This window comes from Mustela nigripes, chromosome 5, assembly GCF_022355385.1.
Source record: "Mustela nigripes isolate SB6536 chromosome 5, MUSNIG.SB6536, whole genome shotgun sequence".
Classification (NCBI taxonomy): Eukaryota; Metazoa; Chordata; class Mammalia; order Carnivora; family Mustelidae; genus Mustela; species Mustela nigripes.
This window is the reverse complement of record NC_081561.1, coordinates 109,839,398-109,859,387: the sequence shown is the minus strand read 5'-3', so window position 1 is coordinate 109,859,387 and position 19,990 is coordinate 109,839,398. Positions and strand designations below refer to the sequence as shown.

Sequence of the window (19,990 nt, the reverse complement as noted above, 5' to 3'; positions counted from 1 at the left end):
AGAGTTGTATGAAGTGTGTGTTAAATCCATAGCATATCACTATGGGCATGCTGGTGAGTGAGAGATCATGCACATCGAGAAAGGTGGGGACAGAGGTTCTTGTTCACTGCTGTATCCGAAGTGCCTGAAGCAGTGCCAGACACACAGTAGGCTCTTTATAAGTATTTGTTGATAACCAATGGTGTTAGCCTTCAGTCAGGACCTATTAAAGGGAGTGACATTTCAGCTGTTCAATAAAGGATGGAAAAAAACACTGTTAGGAAGAGAAGCACCTTGTAGACAGTGTGAGCAAAGGCAGAGGATGTGATGGTCCCTGGGGACGCGCAGGAGCAGCATCAGAATGCTGCAGAGGGAAGTGTTGGTGAGATGATTCCAAGAGGCACAGTGGGTCCAGATGGTGAAAAGGTTGAAGGCTTCGGGCTTTTTCCTACTGGTCAACAGGGCAGGGAGATGTCAGTCGTTCTTTGAGCTGTGACATTATATCAGATCTAGGTTGAGAAGGACCCTCTGGCTGCCCTATCCTATGTAGGATGTCCTTTCAAGTACGGAGAAACTGGGGAGGGTTGGGGAGGGGTCCCACCACAGTAGGCTGTGTGAGAAGAAACTGGAGGGAATAGTTGGTCCATGTCAAAGATGAGGCCCGCAGGAGGCAAGGATGACCGCCGCTTGCAGAGGATTCACATTCCCCCATGTAGTAGCTGTGCAAACCTGTGCAAGTCACTTCATTTCCCAGGCCTCAGTTTCTGCATCTGTAAAATAGACGCAGTTGGGTGTACCTGGTGGGGTTGTTGTGACAACTGACTGCGCACTGGGTGTGGCCCCCTGGCGTGTTACAATGACCAGCATTTGTCGAACTCACACCAAGTGCTTTACACGTATGGACTTACCACTTAAGCCTCACAACAGCCTAGTGAAATAGAAACTGTTACCATCCTTATTTCCCAGATGAGGAGACGGAGGCACCGAGAGAGTAGCACAGCTGAGAACGGGCAGAGGTGGGATGTGAACCAGACGGGCCGGCCGCCGAGGCTGCCTGCTTCGCTGCAGCTCCACCACTCCGGGGCTACTCACTGGTATTATCCTTCCTCGCCCCATCTCAGTCTTACTCCCTAGCCCCCCGGCCGTCAGAACTTTGTGGGGAGTAGGAGAGAAGGGGTGACCTTTCTGATTATCTCTCCTCCCATAAAACTGACCTGTCCCTGTCACTGACTCATTCCTTCTGGACTGTCTCCAGGCATGGAAACGAATCTGATAAATGAGTCCGCTGTGAAGCGGGGTGGGGGGAGCCGTAGATGAATGAGTTACCTTCCAGAAAACACATCTACATTTTAACTAACTTGCAGCTCACTGTCACCCCAAAGAGTGACAAATTTGGGGCTTTAGAGAATTGTTTTTGAGCTGAAATCACACCCCATGGCTGGCTTAGCCTATCTCTGCTCATGCCCTGTGTGTTATTTATATAATGCTTCTTCCTTTGCTTCTGTTTTATTGGGTTTTTTTTGTTGTTGTTGTTTTTTAAAGATTTTATTTATTTATTTGACAGAGAGAGATTACAAGTAGGCAGAGAGGCAGGCAGAGAGAGAGAGAGGAAGCAGGCTCCCTGCTGAGCAGAGAGCCCGATGCGGGACTCGATCCCAGGACCCTGAGATCATGACCTGAGCCGAAGGCAGAGGCTTAACCCACTGAGCCACCCAGGTGCCCTTCTGTTTTATTGTTAATACTATTCTCCAGTTTTGACATTCTCATTCATTGAGGAAACTTTAGAACATAAAGAGAGGCAAACAGAAGAAAGTTTAAGTCTCCCAGAGTAATCTCCTTACCAGCAGTAACCACTGCAGACATTATTATAGAGATCGCTCTCTTACTCTTTTTTTTTTTTCTCTGTATATACATGAAATACATCTGAATATAAGGTAAGAAAGGGGTTTTGTTTGGGCCCATACTACCTATTATAACAATGAGTGTCATCTTATGATCAAATCCATAGAAATTTTCTCCGATTATGGGTGTTCTCTCTGTAATTTTATTTTGAACAACAAAGTACTATTTGGGCAGACTCATTATTCTGAAATCACCTCCGTCAGTAAAAGTTTAGGTCCTTGTATAAAGAAGTCACCTGATGGAATTGCTCTAAAAATAGATGATAAAAGTCAACAGAAATTTAGCCATTCTATTTGAAAGCATGACCTCACACCCCAGGTTGGACACCATCAAGAACAAGTCTTTTTAAAGAGCACTTTTTCATGTCTGTTGGCCATTTGGATGTCTTCTTTGGAGAAATGTCTGTTCATCTCTTCTGCCCATTTCTTGACTAGATTATTTGGTTTTGGGGTGTTGAGTTTAAGAAGTTCTTCAGAGATCTTGGATACCAGCCCTTTATCTGTAATGTCATTTGCAAATATCTTCTCCCGTAAAAACAGCACCATTAGTAGTAGCCTAGTGAAGATCATCTACAGATCAAATCATAACACCAGCTTTCTTAATGTGATGCAAATGGTTATTTCTCACTTGGGATCAACTTTCCAATGACAACATCACATATAAAGTCAGAGATTCTGTCTCAGGCACAGGTGTTAAGTGACTCAAAATGGATTCTAACAATGATGAAGACATTGGAGATGAATGTGAAACATCTGGATAAAATTCTTTTGTAAGATATGATTTCAAAACGTTTACAAATTAGTCTGTTATTTTGTATAAGTGTAATATGAAATATGAATATGAAGTAAATATCATAAGGTAGATATTTCTTCACATTCCTGAGGGTTTATAAACTCAAATTAGCAAAACTGTTTTTTTGTTTTTGTACTCTTCTTAGTAAAATAGGAGATATTTTATTTGAGACTACCTTAATTCAGGTGTGTGTGGTAATATAGGTATTTTGGGGTGCCTGGGTCTGCCTTTGGCTCAGGTCATGATCCCAGGGTCCTGGGATTGAGCCCCGCATCATGCTCCCTGCTCAGCAAAAAGCCTGCCTCTCCCTCTCCCACTCCCCCTGCTTGAGTTCCCTCTCTCACTGTGTTCCCTCTCTTGCTATGTCTCTCTCTGTCAAATAAGCAAATAAAACCTTTAAAAATGATAATAATAATAATAACATAGGTACTTTGCTTTTTAAATTAAAAAACAGGGTCACACTGTATGTTTTGTTTTGTAATCTGTTTTTTATACTTGATAGAATTACGACTTTTCCATGACTTAATTTTCTTAACCACATCATTTGCAATTGCTACATTAGAATGAATGCACCAGCACTTACTTAACCAGTCCTCTTTTTTTTTTTTTTCAAGATTTTATTTATTTATTTGACAGAGAGAGAAAGATCACAAGTAGGCAGAGAGGCAGGCAGAGAGAGGGGAGGAAGCAGACTCCCTGCTGAGCAGAGAGACCGATGCGGGGCTCGATCCCAGGACCCTGAGATCATGACCTGAGCCGAAGGCAGAGGCTTAACCCACTGAGCCACCCAGGTGCCCCCAGTCCTCTTTTACTAGGTATTGAAGAGGTTTGTTTCCCACTTACTGTTTTAAATAACTTTGATGAGGGGTGCCTGGGTGGCTCGGTGGGTTAAGCCTCTGCCTTCGGCTCAGGTCATGATCCCAGGGGCCTGGGATCGAGTCCCGCGTTGGGCTCTCTGCTTAGCAGGGAGCCTGCTTCTCCTCATCTCTCCCTCTGTCTGTCTCTCTGCCTATTTGTGATCTCTCTCTCTGTCAAATAAATAAATAAAATCTTTTTTAAAAAAATAAATAAATAACTTTGATGAATGTCTGCATGGATATTTCTCGGGGTGTATCCATGGCTATTTTCTTTTCTTTCTTTTTTTTTTTTTAAGATTTTATTTATTTATTTGACAGAGAGAGATCACAAGCAGGCAGAGAGGCAGGCAGAGAGGAAGAAGCAGGCTCCCTGCTGAGCAGAGAGCCCGATGTGGGACTCGATCCCAGGACCCTGAGATCATGACCCGAGCCGAAGGCAGCGGCTTAACCCACTGAGCCACCCAGGCGCCGGCCATGGCTATTTTCTTAAGTTAAATTTCTAGAAATAGATTGGCTGGGTTGGAGCCTTGCAGAATTTTAAGGTATTTAATATAAATTTCCAGATTGGACCAATCAGTAATACTTTCCTCACATCTTAGGGAATTATTCAATTATTGTCCCCTTGCGGCAGTGTCTTAATTAATTCTGGGTAACTCTTTAGCAAGATCATTTTATTGCTGTCCAGGATGTTTGTTCTGTCTCCCTCCTTCCTCATGCTTCATGCAATTGGATTAGTATTAAATACAGGTTAGAGGGTTTTATGGCTGTTGCGTTGTTCAAAACTATTATTGATTTAAAATGTTTGCTACCCCTGGGCTCAGGGAGGTGTCTCTGTAGCAATGTATGATAAATTACCCCTTCCCTGTGAATGACATTAAATCATTTGAAGACATTTCTGAGTCTATGACATAAAGAATCTGTAAGATGTTTCTTAAATTCCATAGAATACTGTTACAATACTTCACTACGATAGTGCTTTTTATGTTTCTATCTGCTGTGTGTGTTGCTAATCTCCACGTTATACAGCCTCGGTAAATAAGGAAGCTTGCAAAGCCTTCGTTATGTCGGGAGACTGCCTGTCATTCACCAAAAAGCCTGCTTTTCCTTGCTCACCAATTAACAGACTCTCTTGTATAGTAGATTTGCTGGTGGGAAAGCCACTTGCTGTTAGCTAAAAAGCATGTTCCCTAGGCTCCCTGCCCATGTGGTTATATCACAGCCAATGAGATGTACAGAGAAGTGTGTGTGTGTGTGTGTGTGTGTGTGTGCGTGTTTTCCAGGAAGTCTTATAAGGGAAGGGGCCACACCATTCTTCACCCCTCCCTCCATCTTATCCCCTGGAACATAAGTGTGATGGCTGGAAAACCAGCACCATTTTGGATTTAGAGGAAGAAGACCACATAATAGGACTGATAGAAAACGGAAAAAAGTCTTGGTCCTGATGAAAGAGAAACATTCATACAACCCTAGACTGCTTGCCTCTAACTTCTTTAATATGAAGGAGAAATAAATTTTGTTATTTAAGTCTCTGTTTGGGGGATCTCTATTACTCTATTGCTTGATCCTGTCTGAAACAATCATCTTACCAATTTTATGGCCTCCTGTCTTCCTGTGTTCTTTCCTATATTCATTTTTTTTCCCTCTGTCATTAACTAAAAGTGATTTCTTCACAGATTCAGAGGATCCTCATGAATGTGAAGGTGTGAAGGTACAGCAGGTGGTGTTCGTGGAGAAAATAAGGATATCATCAGAACACTGTCGGGGGGCCTGGGTGGCTCAGTGGGTTAAGCCTCTACCTTCAGCTCAGGTCATGGTCTCAGGATCTTGGGATCGAGGCCCGCATCGGGCTCTCTGCTCAGCGGGGAGCCTGCTTCCTCCTCTCTCTCTGCCTGCTTCTCTGGCTACTTGTGATCTTTCAAATAAATAAATAAAATCTTAAAAAAAAAAAAAAAAAGAACAGTCACACGTTGCCATTTCTCATGTTCATGTACAAATACTATAGGAGACCTGTTGGTTTCTTGAGTGTCCCTTCCCTTCTCCCCTCCCCTCTTGCTCCCGGGGCGGGGTTGGGGGGTGGGGGGAAGGACAGGGAGGTTCATACACAGAACTAATAGCAAACTCCGCTCTGTGAGAAAGTGAGCCGGGCAGCGCATCCTGGAGCACGAGGCAGCCGCTTGTAAGTGCCCGCCCCACAGGGCAAGCCAGAGCATCTTCACGGGACCCGTCCCCATGGACGGGAACAAGCTGCAGGCTGCATTTCTCTACCTTCACCCTCACTTTTTTTTCTTCCTCACGGTAGTTGTGAGTATTTGTTAGGTTTATTCAGCTCTCTCACCAAATGGTTCAAGGCACACAGCATTTGATGTGAAACATTAAATGTTACAAAACTGAATCATGAGCAGTTTGGCAAGGAATAAATTAGAGGACAGAGAGAATGAGGGGAGAAAGGATATTAACAGCAGACAGTTCCAGATTTCAGCCATGGACATAGACAATGGCTGCCATTAGACGTTTTTTAATCTGGTGATTAGCAATAAAGGCTTTTGGTGTCTCTTTTTCAATGAGGTCACCTTAAAAGCAGACAGGGAATGAGAGTGGACGTATCCTGTCTGTTCACCCTGTTCAAGTGTGTGTAGGGGAAGCTTATGGAGCAGAAGGGAAAAAATTCCTGCAAAATGCAAACCTGCCCCCTCTTCTGGCTCATCCTACTTGAAGTTGGCACGATTCACTTTACCCCACCATTCATTCTTCCCACCCTCGCTTTCTGATTTCTAAAACATGTGGTGTATCAATTAATACAGACACTGAAGTGGGTTACGGGCATTGTGTTTATATGTCTTACTTCAGCTTGTATGTTTCATTTGTTGATAGGGTTATTGAGGTTATGATTTAGTGGCAAGGGGTTGGAGCTAGAGGGGTGAACCTAAGAAATGCTTCCTTCTAATATGTTCTAGCTCCTAGGAAGTGTCCTCTAGTGTATTTAATGAATTCACCTCAATTATTCATATTGGCATGCAGTCTCCAAACTATGGTAGCGGTTTTTCAAGGATTTTTCAAGGGAAAGACTTATATAGATCTTTTTTTTTTTTTTTTAACCCCCTGCCCATTATTATACTTGTTTGTATGTCCCTGGTGATTTAGACTGACTCTCACCACCCCATTCATGTCTGTTTCTCCCATTTGTCTCTTTGATTAAATCTGGAATGAGCCTTTGGTTATAAGAAAGCATATCCTGGGCTTCATTGCATATGTATATATGCCATATGAATAGACATCGTAACATCATAGAGTATTACGGCTGGAGAATCAAAGAAAGCATCACAACCTCTTATATTTTATAGTCACCTCTTAGGGAGATGAAATCATGAGCCCCGCCACATAGAATAGATTTAAGCCTAGACCCATTCACCCTTCCCGCTGCCCTCACTTCCTGGCTTTGCAAGACAGCAGCCACGCTTATTAGAAATCTGGGCATCAAGTCCTTCCTGGTTTAGAATTGACTTGGAATAAATCATCCTGATTGGGAAGAGCACCAGAGAATTATAGAATCCCACAGGCTTCTCAAAGATAATTCTCTTTAAACTGTTCTCAGTAAAAGCCACATTAAAATGTCCAACAAATCATAGAAAAATGAGCTCATGGAGCAGTGTTTAACCACAAACTTGAATAAGAATCTGTTTTTCCAGAGACGGGACTATGTAGAAGATATTTTCGGAAGTGGGGCAGGTAGTAAAATTGGGAGAAGAGACTGGAGCCTACTTGGGTTTGCACTGGTTTTTCTGGAAAAGAACAGAAATAAATGGTTTCAATCCAGTTCAGCTTGCCCCACCCTGATTTTCTATTTTCTCAGAGTTTGTTCTTTGAAGTTCAAGCTAATAGATTCGTGGCATCTTTCAACAGTTGAAAGCCATCCCATTTCACTCAAACACACATGCTTTTCCTCATTCCAGCAGAAACATCTGAACGTCCTGCTAGGGTGTTTGCACAGAGCTGGGTTTACCTCTCAGAGAGCATAGAGTTCTGAGACAGCTGCCCTGTGTCATTTCCTTTACTCGCCTTGCAGTGGAAGAAGAGTTGAATAAGATGGTAGTGGGAGTATTCCTTAGGTGATACTGTGCCTTGGGTTTAAAAACGGCAAGTGGAGGCCAGACGTGGTGGACCCCTTTCTGCCTGTGACCCGTTGTTCTCTTTGTGGCTTCATTCACACCAGCATTTTGTGAGCTGCTCAGCACCAGGCTCCCAGGATGACTCGACATACATACCAGAACAGCCTCACTTTCAGAATGGCCTTAGTCACTCTGCAAGTTCCTTTTTAAAATGGGAATCTGGTCTAGGTTTTTGCATATTTGTCAGCTCCACACATAAGGCCAAGTCTTTCTCACATGCTAGTTTCCCTATATCCTCTTTCTTTATAGGACACTTGAACAATAGAGTAACATAGCTTCACATGCATTTTGTTGTAGCGCCTAGCCATGGAGTTGACATCCAGCAACCTCTTTCTCTTTTGTTACTTTGTTTAAAAAAATGAATCTTAATCCCCTGAATTTTATAACAGACTAGTGCTGGTTATATTGTGAATTAATCTCTTAATTATGATAATCTTTGCTTGATTTTACCACAGGTGTCCCCTCTCCTTTCTAACTATTTACGTAGCCATCTTCTGTATCATCCTGTGTAGGGGGATGGGGAGGAGTGAATCAGAGAAGGAACATTTCTAGGGTAACTTTTATGTGGAAGGCATTTTATATATTGAATCCTTAGCAGGACAAACCAATGGGGGTAAGAATTGTCCTCCCCATTTTGCAGATGTGGGAAATGAGGCCAAGAAGATGTAAATGATTTGCCAGAGTTATTATAGCTGTTATCACGACTGTGACCAGGATTTGAAACCAGATCTATCTGACTCTGAAGCCAGGCTCTTTCCATACGGCCACCTACTTTAACAGTCTTATTTATCTGTAATAGAACTAATCCTGAAAATTTAAAAAAAAAAAAAAAGAGAGAGAGAGAGAGAGGAGAAGAGGAAGGGGGGGGGAGGAGAAAAACAGAAATGGAAAAGGAGGAAGGCAGGTACCTCTGGAAGCGAAGAAACACAGCTAACACAGTTAGCAGAGCATAGTGCGGAGTTACAGCCTGAGGTCAGGGACATACGTGCGGGGCTGACTGGTCACAGGAAGGGTGATGTCTGCAGATGAGTACCTACTCTTAGAGAAGTTGAGGGAGCTTGGGCAAAGTCATGAGACAGAAGAGAAATGACAGAGTGGTGGAAAGTAAGGAGCAGCCAGGCTGGAAAGTGGGGAGGATCTGCCGGCAGTAGTAAAAATGAGAAGCGCTACTTCAGGGGTGCAGACCCCATGCCAGGGGAAGAGGTGGGAGCCTGTCCTGGGGGTACACCTCATCGGGGCTCCACTGGCCCTGAGACCTGAGTGGGCACACAAAGGTTTAGTGAGTGAGGGAGTTAGCGGGAGGAAGGTTGATGTGAGAGAATGCAAGGCTTCTAGTAATCTTGATCATAGCACTTAATCCTCTGTTTTAAAGCTGGTGACCAGAATTCTGATCAACATCGAACACTCAGTAAAACTTGGGGGGAATTGGTAGCCTGGGGTCATTGGTGCAGAAACATCATCATTTTCTGGACTCCTCTTGCAGATTTCTAAGTGTGAGAGATAGCTGGGGGATAGAGAGGTGACAGGAGGGAACAGAGCTTCACAGTGTTTATGACAAAGACGACAGAGATTCTGTTTTAGTCGTGGTGTTGGGTCGAAGGACAATGACAGCAACTGTAAAGAAAAGTTTTGTAGGATGAGAAAACCACATGAAAGGAAGGCAAGGCTGCTTTGGTTGCCTTCGTTCCTTACTTTAATTCTCATTTTTGCACAAAGGTAGCGCAGCATGCTACCTGAGGATCAGTGGTGTGCAAGGGCATTCTCTCCACTGGGGGAGAAGCAGACGAATGGTTACAAATAAAGGTGCTGGGATGTCTAGGTGGCTCAGTCCGTTAAACCGCTGCCTTCAGCTCAGGCCATGATCCTGGGCTTCTGGGATTGAGTCCCACATTGGGCTCCTTGTCCAGCGGGGAGCCTGCTTCTCTCTCTGCCTTTGCCTGCCACTCTGCCTGCTTGTGCTCTCTCTCTCTCTGACAAATAAATAAATAAAAATCTTTTTAAAAAAATAAATAAATAAAGGTGCTGTTGAAATTATTCTAAAAGTAAACCACAAGACCTGACAAGGTCTGAATCTATTTATCACACGTTTCATACCTTCTGTTCTGTGTCCGCACCCTACCATATATCCCAGTAGCTGATTGTTAGAAATCCAAGGCCCCAAGTCTCCATGGGACTCTCGCAGCTAGGTTGATGGGACGGAATCGACCCACCCTTTTCCTCTCCCTCCGGAGCGTGGACCAAAGCAAATACCAGTTGTTTGCACAAGGCTTCAGTTCTACCAGAGCACACAACTCTCAGTTTTGACACAAAAACCAACTCATCTGGCAACCCAGCTTCATTCTTTTTAGTTCAGAAGATCTGGACTCTGTCGGGACGCCTGGGTGGCTCAGTTGGTTAAGCAGCTGCCTTCGGCTCAGGTCATGATCCCAGCGTCCTGGGATCGAGTCCCATGTCGGGCTCCTTGCTTAGCAGGGAGCCTGCTTCTCCCTCTGCCTCTGCCTGCCATTCTGTCTGCCTGTGCTCGCTCTCTCCCCCCCCCCTCTCTCTGATAAATAAATAAAATCTTAAAAAAAAAAAAGATTTTAATAATAAAAAATAAAGATCTGGACTCTGTCATGTAAAAAGCTTCACTCTGGAGGCCAACATTCTGGAGAAGGTTGTCATTCCAGTTACTCTCCTGTGCACTGCCTATCCTGCTGCAAACTATTGCTGTCCCAGAAAAATGGGACCTCAGAACCCTGAACACTTGAACTGATCCCAGCTCCACCCGTTCCAGGTTACCCCTGTCTCCCTGACCCCCATCCACCAGGAAAGACTCCTACCCGGCCATCCTTTTGTTGAAGAACTGCGCTCCTCTCTCTCCATGCCCACGGTGATAGTAAACCCCAAACAGGACAGTGATGTGCACCATAGGAAAAAAAAAAAAAAAGAACTTTTTACAATATGAAATATTTCTAAATAAAAATGGGTAAAAAGTGAAGGCATGCCATCACACAAGAAGATGTGGTATATATACATAATGGAATACTACGCAGCCATCAAAAGAAATGAAATCTTGGCATTTGCCACAACGTGGATGGAACTAGAGGGTATCATGCTTAGCGAAATAAGTCAAGCGGAGAAAGACAACTATCATATGATCTCCCTGATATGAGGAAGTGGTGATGCAACATGGGGACTTAAGGGGGTAGGAGAAGAATCAATGAAACAAGATGGGATTGGGAGGGAGACAAACCATAAGTGACTCTTAATCTCACAAAACAAACTGAGGGTTGCTGGGGGGAGGGGGGTTGGGAGAAGGGGGGTGGGGTTATGGACATTGGGGAGGGTATGTGCTTTGGTGAGTGCTGTGAAGTGTGTAAACCTGGTGATTCACAGACCTGTACCCCTGGGGATAAAAATATATGTTTATAAAAAATAAAAAATTTTAAAAAAAGTGAAGGCATGTATTGAAAGCATTTAGGGGAAAAACGAATTTCTGTACAGGACACGTTGTATCGCCCCCTCTCTCTCCCTTACATACTGAGTTGTATCTCAGTCTCAGAGTTACTACCACGTTTAACATAGGGGAGGGTGTTTGGCCGTGTTGCAGGTCTGCTGAGAGCCGATGTACCTAACTCAGGGTTCGTTCAGTTCTGCGGTGTCATCGACCCGGAGCGGGCCAGTTACGTCCCTGCTGAGTTTCTTGACTCCTGCTTGTCATTTAGAGTCCCTTCCTGATTTCTCCTCAGGACATAGGTAAAAAGAAGGCCTTACTTATTGCAGTTGCTACATGAGCTGTGAAGGAGGAGAAGGGGAGGACAATGGACCGGGTGGGCAGACATGACACAAGAAGTAGAAAACGTAATCTTCTGGGGGCCATGATAAGTCTGATTGAAGAGACAGATTAACCAATTTATATTTGAATAGCAATAAAAACAATAAATACTATAAAAAATGGTCACAGGGAGGTCCACAGCTTATCACTAAATGAGTAGTCCGAGTCCGGGCTCCACGTTCTCCTGGAGTGGCCAGAGCTAGCTTCCTGGAGGAAATGTGCCTTACTTGGGTCTTGGTGGATAGGCAGGCAGGTGAAGAAGGGAAAAAGGTTATGTGCAAGGGCATGGGTGTGGGTGCAGGGCAGAAGTGAGGATTAGGGTTGGTGAGGCAGGTTGGTTAGCAGGCTGTGGAGGGCCTTCAATACAAGCTGTCCCCTGTAAGTGCCGGAACTTCAACTTGCCCCCTGTAAGTGCCGGGAGGCCACTGTGGTGACTCGATGATGGTGTCCTTGCCAGATTGGTGGGGGCAGAAACCAGAGGCACAGCACCATCACGAAGTTCTTGTGATGGTGTAGCCATGGGTGCAGGGGCCTGGAAGAGGATCCTGAACAAAACGGTGACAGAAGGAGTAGAGAATAAAGTCTAGACACATATCAAAGGAGTCATCACTGAGACTATAGTGAGTACTGACTGTGAATATTGATAGTCAGGACTGAACAAAAGAATAGAAGTCAGAGAAGACCCAAGGGCTCTAAGCCTGGATACCCAAATGAGCGGTTGTTGGACATAGGAAGGTAGAAAGTGTGGCTACAATATAAGCCACGTTTGTTCTAATGTTTCCATTAGATTTGCTAGAAAAAAAATGATGCATGCTCTAGTCAGCTCTATTGCATGCTGGAGGAATAGTGTTCTGCCTTAGGCAAAGATAGACAAAGACAAAATCAAGTTGACCTACATAACAGTATATGTACCTGTCCACTCATTACTTACAACCAGAAGACACAGCCACTTGGCAGAAGAATATGGTTTACCCTCTTTGACTGGGTGAGGTGTCTAGGATTCTTGCTGCTAGGTTGTAGTAGCATTTTTCGTTTACTTTTTATTATCTAGAAATGTGCCTAGATATTATCAGGCACAAGATAATGAAACAAGCTTGGATGTGGTCATGTCATCCGCAGCAGGGGTAACAGCCCTCTTGACCTCCTGGCAAGAATGTGTAATGCAGGGAGATGTAGCCTCTGAAACTCTATTTCTATTTAATTTAGGAAAGCAATCACTTTTCTTGGCCAAGGTTAGAATAATGAGCTTAATTTTTTAGTTGTGAGTGAAAGCAGCTTGCTTTGTGTACGTGGACTTGGCAATCTCTTGTGTGTGGCAGCTGGCCCACTGACCTCATCATTTGGGTTCCCTGTTCTTGTAGTGGAACCAACACCGCAAAAGTGAAATGCTGTATTTTCCACAGACTCACGCTACATGTGATTATTTGTTTACAATGACATAATGCTTTAAACTTCAGTTCAACCCTCCCAAAAATGGTCACAAATGTGGTGGTTTGAAGGGTGAGCTCATGTGTAGAAAAAGGATTGAGACTCTCCATAACAAAGCGTGAGATTAATCACCACAGACAGTCCTTCTGGAGCTCACCTATCTATTCAAAAGTATTCACTGAGATTGAGGCCATTAGAAGAAGAAAGTTTAGTACCCTGATAGATGCCCCTGGGTCTCAGCAGGTTGGTGTCTTTGAAATACTTTGGGAGAAGCTACTGCATTTTGGAATTGTTACAAAATGAGTCAACTGCACAAAGGTGACCCTTTCTTTTGAACCCAGTCTGCAGGGTACAAAGGCATACGTGAAATCACCAGTAAGAAAATGGCACCCCATACTCCAGTTCAGCAGGTCTTGAAGCAGGCTGTGAATGCAGAAAGGGTCACCTACTCTGAATTCACTGAACCTTACCATTTGTCATCCGCATTGCAGAAGTCATCATCATGTGGTGTTTTTTAGGGTCAAACTTCATTAGTACCAGTAAGTGGCAGCCTACTCACCTGCTTCCACTCCCTTTGCCCCAGTCATCATCCTGAGAACCTTCTCCTGGCTTTGTGAGGTCGGACTAGCTCACATCTGCATGAAGAGCCGTCTTCTGTTCTCGGGAACTGCTCTTCCCATCGAAAGACCATATTACCAGGAATAACTAACACTTAGCCGTGTATGCTTCCGAACCATTTGTTTCACGTGTGTTACCTTATTCAGTACTCACAAACAAGTCTGTGAACCACGTAGTATCAGATTAATTTGATAGATGGGAAAACTAAAGTCAGAGATTGACCGCGGGTCACAGGTGGGGCCAGGATTCTAACCAGATCTGCCTGCTTTCTGATTTCATGTTCTTCTTACTCCACCACATGCTCATGAGAAAAGCCCTTTGCATCTGCAGTGTGGCCTCTAGTTCTCTGCGTATTCCACTGTGGTAAACCAGGGAGTGCTGGGCTGTGCTGGCTGTTCACAGTAGGTAGTTTACACTGGGAAGAGACCGTGGGACGCAACAGAAGGGCACTTGGTCCAGACTCAGTTGGCTTTCAATTCCAGTTCTGCCACTTTTATTATCTGGTACAGCTTTAATCAAAGCCCCTCACCTTGGTAAACAAGATGGTAACAACCATCTTGGTAAACAAAGGAGAGCAAAAGCCCTCATTCTCAGGGTTTTTGAGTGTCGGGTAAGACCACATACGTGAAAGTGCGGAACGCGATGTCCAGCACAAGGGAAAGACTCCATCAATGTCAGTGCTGCGTCACTGTCATCCTCACTGGGGGGACCAGTGCTGGCTAGCACGTGGCCCTCTTGGTCAGGCTGGCTCTCTTGCTGGTTGCTGATGAACACCTGAATACAGGGGTCAGGACTCCCTGGGTAAAGCAGAGCTCCCTGATCCCAGATTTTAAGGGCACTCTGTTATCCCTTCTTACCTCGGTATTTGAAGCCTTCTCCATGCCTCCCGTCGCACTGGCAGAAATTCCACCAGCTCAGGGTACACTCGCACAACTCAGCAACTTGTGAGGATGGCTACCCTAACAGCACCAGTCATTTGCATCTCGATACGAATTCTGTCCTCTAACACCAAAAGAAAGGGGGAATTTGGTGATGAAGAAGGAGAGAGAATTATGGGCCTGGTGAGGGCAAAGCCAGAAAGCTGTCCCAGCACCCATGGATCACAGCCAGTGTGAATAGAGATGGCAGGACTGGTGTGAAAAAGGCCATGGGAAGTCAGAGAATTTGCCTGATTCAGAGTTTTCCCTCTAGGTCATTGCTATGTTATTTTCAACAGTTACTTAAATATAGGCTTCCTGAAGAAAGCTCAGTTTTGACATAAATGGCAACTTCCAATCCTGGGAAGCATAGCTACAATGTTAAGTAGTAATCTTCATTTTTCCAAAGCATGTGGCTTCTCATGGAAAGGTCGCTCTGCTCAACAGGAAATCTCCAAACACAGCACCTTCTCTACACAGCACAGCATAGAGCCGAGCAGAGCCCCAGGGAGTTTGTAGAACATCTTCGAGAGAAGGCCAAATATTTGCTATCCCACCTGGCTTCTTCTTTCTTTCTTTTCTTTTTTAAACTGTAATTATCTCAGGTGGCTTGAGATCATTAAATAAGACTGCATTCTTCCTGATTTTTTAGAAATCAGTTCGGAACAAGCAAGTCCTATCTTTCCAACTTCCCTGAAGCCATAGTAGGTAAAAGACTGTTGTTTAAAAAGGAATAGGGAAATGAATGATTTGTGTCTTGTGAAAGGTGGTGTACTAGCAACCTTTTTTGCCACTGAGGAGGTATATAAACAACTCTACTCTGGCTTCCCACGCTGGTGCCTGAGGCTTGCCCTAGAGGGAAGTACTCTTGAAGGAAAAACAACCACTATGACCAGTTGTAGCTGAGGCTGGGTGAGAGGCTCACCACCTCCATTCCCCTCAAAACCGGGGTCCACCTTCTTCTCACGCGGGAAGCCATGAACCCCAGAACCGGAAATCTCACCTGCAGGATGGCCTTCAGGATCTCAGACACGTTTCACATCCTGTCTTAGGAGCAACTTTGATGTGTATAGGCTGGAAAAGAGGGAAAGTGTGTTACTTTTTTTATCTAACAACTTACAACTGTGTCAACACATAAGACAGTCTGTCAAAGCTTTCTGCTGGTGTTGCTGCTGTGAATTAATTTTGAGCATCACTTGTGAGCAGTAAACACTTTTGCAGTGTGAACAACTCTCTTTGTACAGTAGGAGTTGTCAACAGCTTGCTGTTGCCGCTCACGGTGGGGGTGGGGGGGGAGAAACAAAAGATGTCTCCTCCCTCTGACAAGTCAGGTTGGCTGGGATCTGAGGAGCAGAAATTTGCTGCCACGCCCATTTTGTGATTTTGCCTTTACTTTTGACCACTCTACTATTAACTTTTCAGTCTGACTGCATTATGACCTCAATGGGTTTGAGTATCCACCTAAACCACTGGGCATTTGGCTACTTCTTTCTATTTTAGAAATGGTTCTAGAATATATAGTCCACATCACTTTTTTTTTAAATTAACATATAATGTATAATTTGCCCCAGGGGTACAGGTCTGTGAATCATCAGGCTTCCACAATTCACAGCACTCACCATAGCACATACCCTCTCCAATGTTCATCACCCAGCCACCCCATCCCTCTCCCCCAACCCCCTAGCAACCCTCAGTTTGTTTCCTCAGATTAAGAGTCTCTTATGGTTTGTCTCCCTCCCCGCTCCCATCTTGTTTCATTCCCCCCCCCACCCCACATGACGCCCTGCCCTGCCTCTCAAATTCCTCATATCAGAGAGATCATATGATAATTGTCTTTCTCTGATTGACTTATTTCGCTCAGCGTAATAAGTTCCATCCACATCATTGCAAATGGCAGGATTTCAAATTGAAATCCTGCTGCATAGTATTCTATTGTGTGTATATACCACATCTTCTTTATCCATCCATCTGTTGAAGTCCACATCACTCTTAAAGAAGATATCACCTTTGGGGCACCTGGGTGGCGCAGTCAGTTAAACATCAGTTCTTGGTTGTGGCTCAGGTCATGATCTCAGGGTCCTGAGACCTAGCCCCACATTGGGCTCTCTGCTCAGTGGGGAGCCTGCCTCCCTCCTCTCTCTCTGCTTGCCTCTCTACATCCTTGTGATCTCTCTCTCTCTCTGTCAAATAAATAAATAAAATCTTAAAAAAAAAAAAAGATATTACCATTAATAGCCAGACCAAAGACACACCACACATAAGCCAAACTTAGTGACACGAGAGAGATACTTCTTTTATTTCTTTTACTACTTTTATTACTGTGAGGTTGAATATGCATTTGAACTTTATTCACACAGTTAGAACAGTCCAGTCACTTCACTCAGGTTGAGAGACACACACATGTACAATTGATCCTTGAACAACAAGGGTTTGAACTACTAGGATCCACGTATACGTGTTCTTTCTACATATATAAATACAGTACAGTGCTATAAATGTATTTTCCTTATGATTGTCTTAATAACATTTTCTTTTCTCTGGCTTAACCATAAAAATATAGCATATAATATATGAAATATGTGTTAATCGACTGTATTATCGGCAAGACTTTTCTACTCAATGGGAGACTATTAGTTAACTTTTGGGGGAGACAAAAGTTACACCTGGATTTTCAACAGTGCAGGGGGCAGCATCCCTAACCCCCTACACTGTTCAAGGGTCAACTGCGCATATATCTCTAGAGATAGATTGATAGATTCATTTTCACTTTTCTGTCTCTTTTTGCTTGAAGGTCTCCATTCTTTCTCCTCACGGCATCCCCATCCAAATATTAAAGTCTACAGCTCCCCACACCTGCGGGGGCCCCAAGGCCTCCCCCCCCCCTACTGCTTCATATCTGACGGTAGCACTGAGGAGTGACTTGGAACATTGCTACACTGTGCTTCCTTAACACTGACCCACATTTTGAAGATGTGTTCCAGAGTTTATAGTCCCTTTAAAACCTGTAAAAATCTATTGTGCATAACATTCCTATTCTCGCGGCTACTGAAATCTGTTTCAGCCTGCGTGTTCCCCAAGGTTTGTGTGCTTTGTCTGTTTACATAGGATCTGCTCTAAAAGGTCATGCTTATCTTTTTATGCTGAAATTCTTTTCTTCAGGCTTTATAATGAGGCCTCCTGTAACATCCTGGAATGTGTTGAATAAGACTTTGTTCAGCCTGTTCACATCCTGCACACTGCAAAGCAGTGGCCGGAGACTTACTCTCTCCTGTGTCTTCACCATTTCTCTGCAGCACTCCCTCCTCAGCACCCAGTACACTGCTCTTGCCATAGGGGGAAAAATGCTCGGTAAATGAAAGTGACTGATTTTTCTCCATTCACAAATGAGGTTGCAACAACAGAGGATGGCAGCGGGGAGCGTGGGGGGAGGAGGCGGGTTGTCACCCCTTGAGTGTCCCCTTCAGTCTGAAAGAGATTTCCAAGGGTCCTATGAGAAGATCCTGCCACTAGTTAGGTAGAGAGGGTCTGCATGCAAGGTGTTGAGCCTTGAAGGATGTCTGTGTGTCAGAGCAGGCCTGAGGTCGCTCAGGGAGCATAAGGACTGCACCCACCCTGCAGAAAGAGGCATAGGAAGCATGTGCTACTAGAGACCCCAAAGTCCAGCCAGCATCCTACATCTGCTCCCTTTTGTTCAGTCGGTTCTGAACAGCAAGCCAGTTTTATACCCACTGAACTGAATTCAACTGTTCTTTCCTAAAAAGTTGAACGTTGGGAGAGGGTTGCTCTTTTTCAGAGGCAAACGCCATCGTTTCGCCTGCCGGCCCAGTGGGGAGGTGAGCTTTCCCCTTCCCAACTGTAACAGACATACTAGAAAAGAATCTATATCACGCCAGACTCCAAAGAGTTAACTAACGATGTTTTTAAAATGGGAATCATCATGAAATGTATGTAACATAAAAGGCAAATGCAAAATACTTAAATGACAGGTGGCATCAGTTGAAAAGGATGTGGGGGCTGATCCCAGAGCTGCGATCAGACACAGCTGCATTAATTTGCCTAATCACTGGATTGCTGTAACCAGTGTCTATAAATAAACACACAAACTAATCTTTTGATTATCCTTTTTTATGGCACATTTTCTTCTCCCTTCCTTCTTTTTTTCTTCCTCGTGTCTCTTCATTGTGATTAAACTGTATTTCTAAACTGTGTAATTCTGCAGATTCTTCTGCAACCGTCCTTTTAAACAACCACAATTACTCTGGACAGTTCACAAAGGGAGAAAGACAGATGGCCAATGTATGTATGAAGAGAGACTCAGCTTTTTGATAGGTTTTTTAGGAAAAAAAAGTACAGGAAAAAAATATCAGTGAACTGCCATGTTTAAGTCTCAGGTCAAGGTTAAAATGATGAGGAGAACTCCTGTGTTGGGAAGGGTGGTGAGGCAGCCGGCACTGATGGGCATAGTCTATAGGGACACACACCGGTGCAGTATTTGGGGAAGGCATCCTGGAATCATAAACATGCACGTCATCTGACTTGTCAAAAGCACTTCAAGGGATTTTCCCCCAAATCATAACAAAACAGAAAGGTGTATTCTTAGGAGTCTTATGTCAGTGTTGTTTGCAAAAGTGAAAAAAAAAAAAAAGGCAAATAGAAATGATTGTCAAAAGGGGACTGATTAAATAAATTCTGGTACATAAACGAGTACCGTGCCTCTGTTAAGAGAGTTCAGAACAGAGGTGTCTGGGTAGCTCAGTCTGTTGACTCTCTGGCTCTTGGTTTTGGCTCAGGTCATGACCTCAGGGTCATGAGATGGAGCCCAGTGTTGGGCGCTTGGGCTCCGTGCTCAGTGTGGAGTTTGCTTGGCATCCTGTCTCCCTCTGCCTCCCCCTCTGCTCCTCTCCCTGCCCCCCACATGCACGTGCTCTCTCACTCTCCCCCTTTCTCTCTCTCTCTCAAATAAATAAAATCTTAAGAAAAAAAAAAAAGATCAGTATAGCTCTATATTGCCAACAACAGATGTTTACAGTATCTTCATGTGTAAAAAAAAGCAGGTTATAGAACAAGGAATGTAGTACGTTTGAGTTGTATTAAACCAATGCTTCTGTAGTGTCTCTATGCAAATGTAGAATCTTACTCAGGAGGACCTGGGTAAGCTCTGAGATTCGGAACTGTTAGCAGTTTCCCCAGTATTGCCAGTGCTGCGGGTCTGCGGACCAGAGTTTGAAATGTGAGGTTCAGCTGTACACATACATGTGCGTGCAAATAAATATGGTCAGAATATGTACATAGAAGATTCCACAACGTGATGCATCTGGACAGTGTTGCTTTCATCTTTGTGCTTTTTGGTACATCATGCATCTCTTTCAGCTTTACATAAGCAGAAGAAATGCTTTTTAAATAATAACTAGCCTGTTAAAAACATGTTTTTGCAAAAGAAGTTGCCTTCCGATTTACTTCTTAAGCATTTAAGGAAGACACAGACCACTCAGGATAGTCATTTTGAAGGAGGGT

The 19,990-nt window shown here is 44.1% G+C and overlaps 1 protein-coding gene across 4 annotated transcripts in view; it reads left to right on the top strand.

The window, feature by feature from the left end:
* The window catches only part of BACH2 (BTB domain and CNC homolog 2), a 357,131-nt gene that overhangs the window by 154,401 nt on the left and 182,740 nt on the right, over positions 1–19,990 (top strand). Inside the window, exon 3 of one of the 4 annotated variants that reach the window (XR_009404500.1) lies at positions 5,204–5,624. The exons of the other annotated variants lie outside the window; for them this stretch is intronic. The gene's annotated coding sequence lies outside the window, so the exon portion shown is untranslated. Of the gene's footprint in view, positions 1–5,203; positions 5,625–19,990 lie in introns of those variants that run through there. 4 annotated transcript variants of the gene reach the window in all.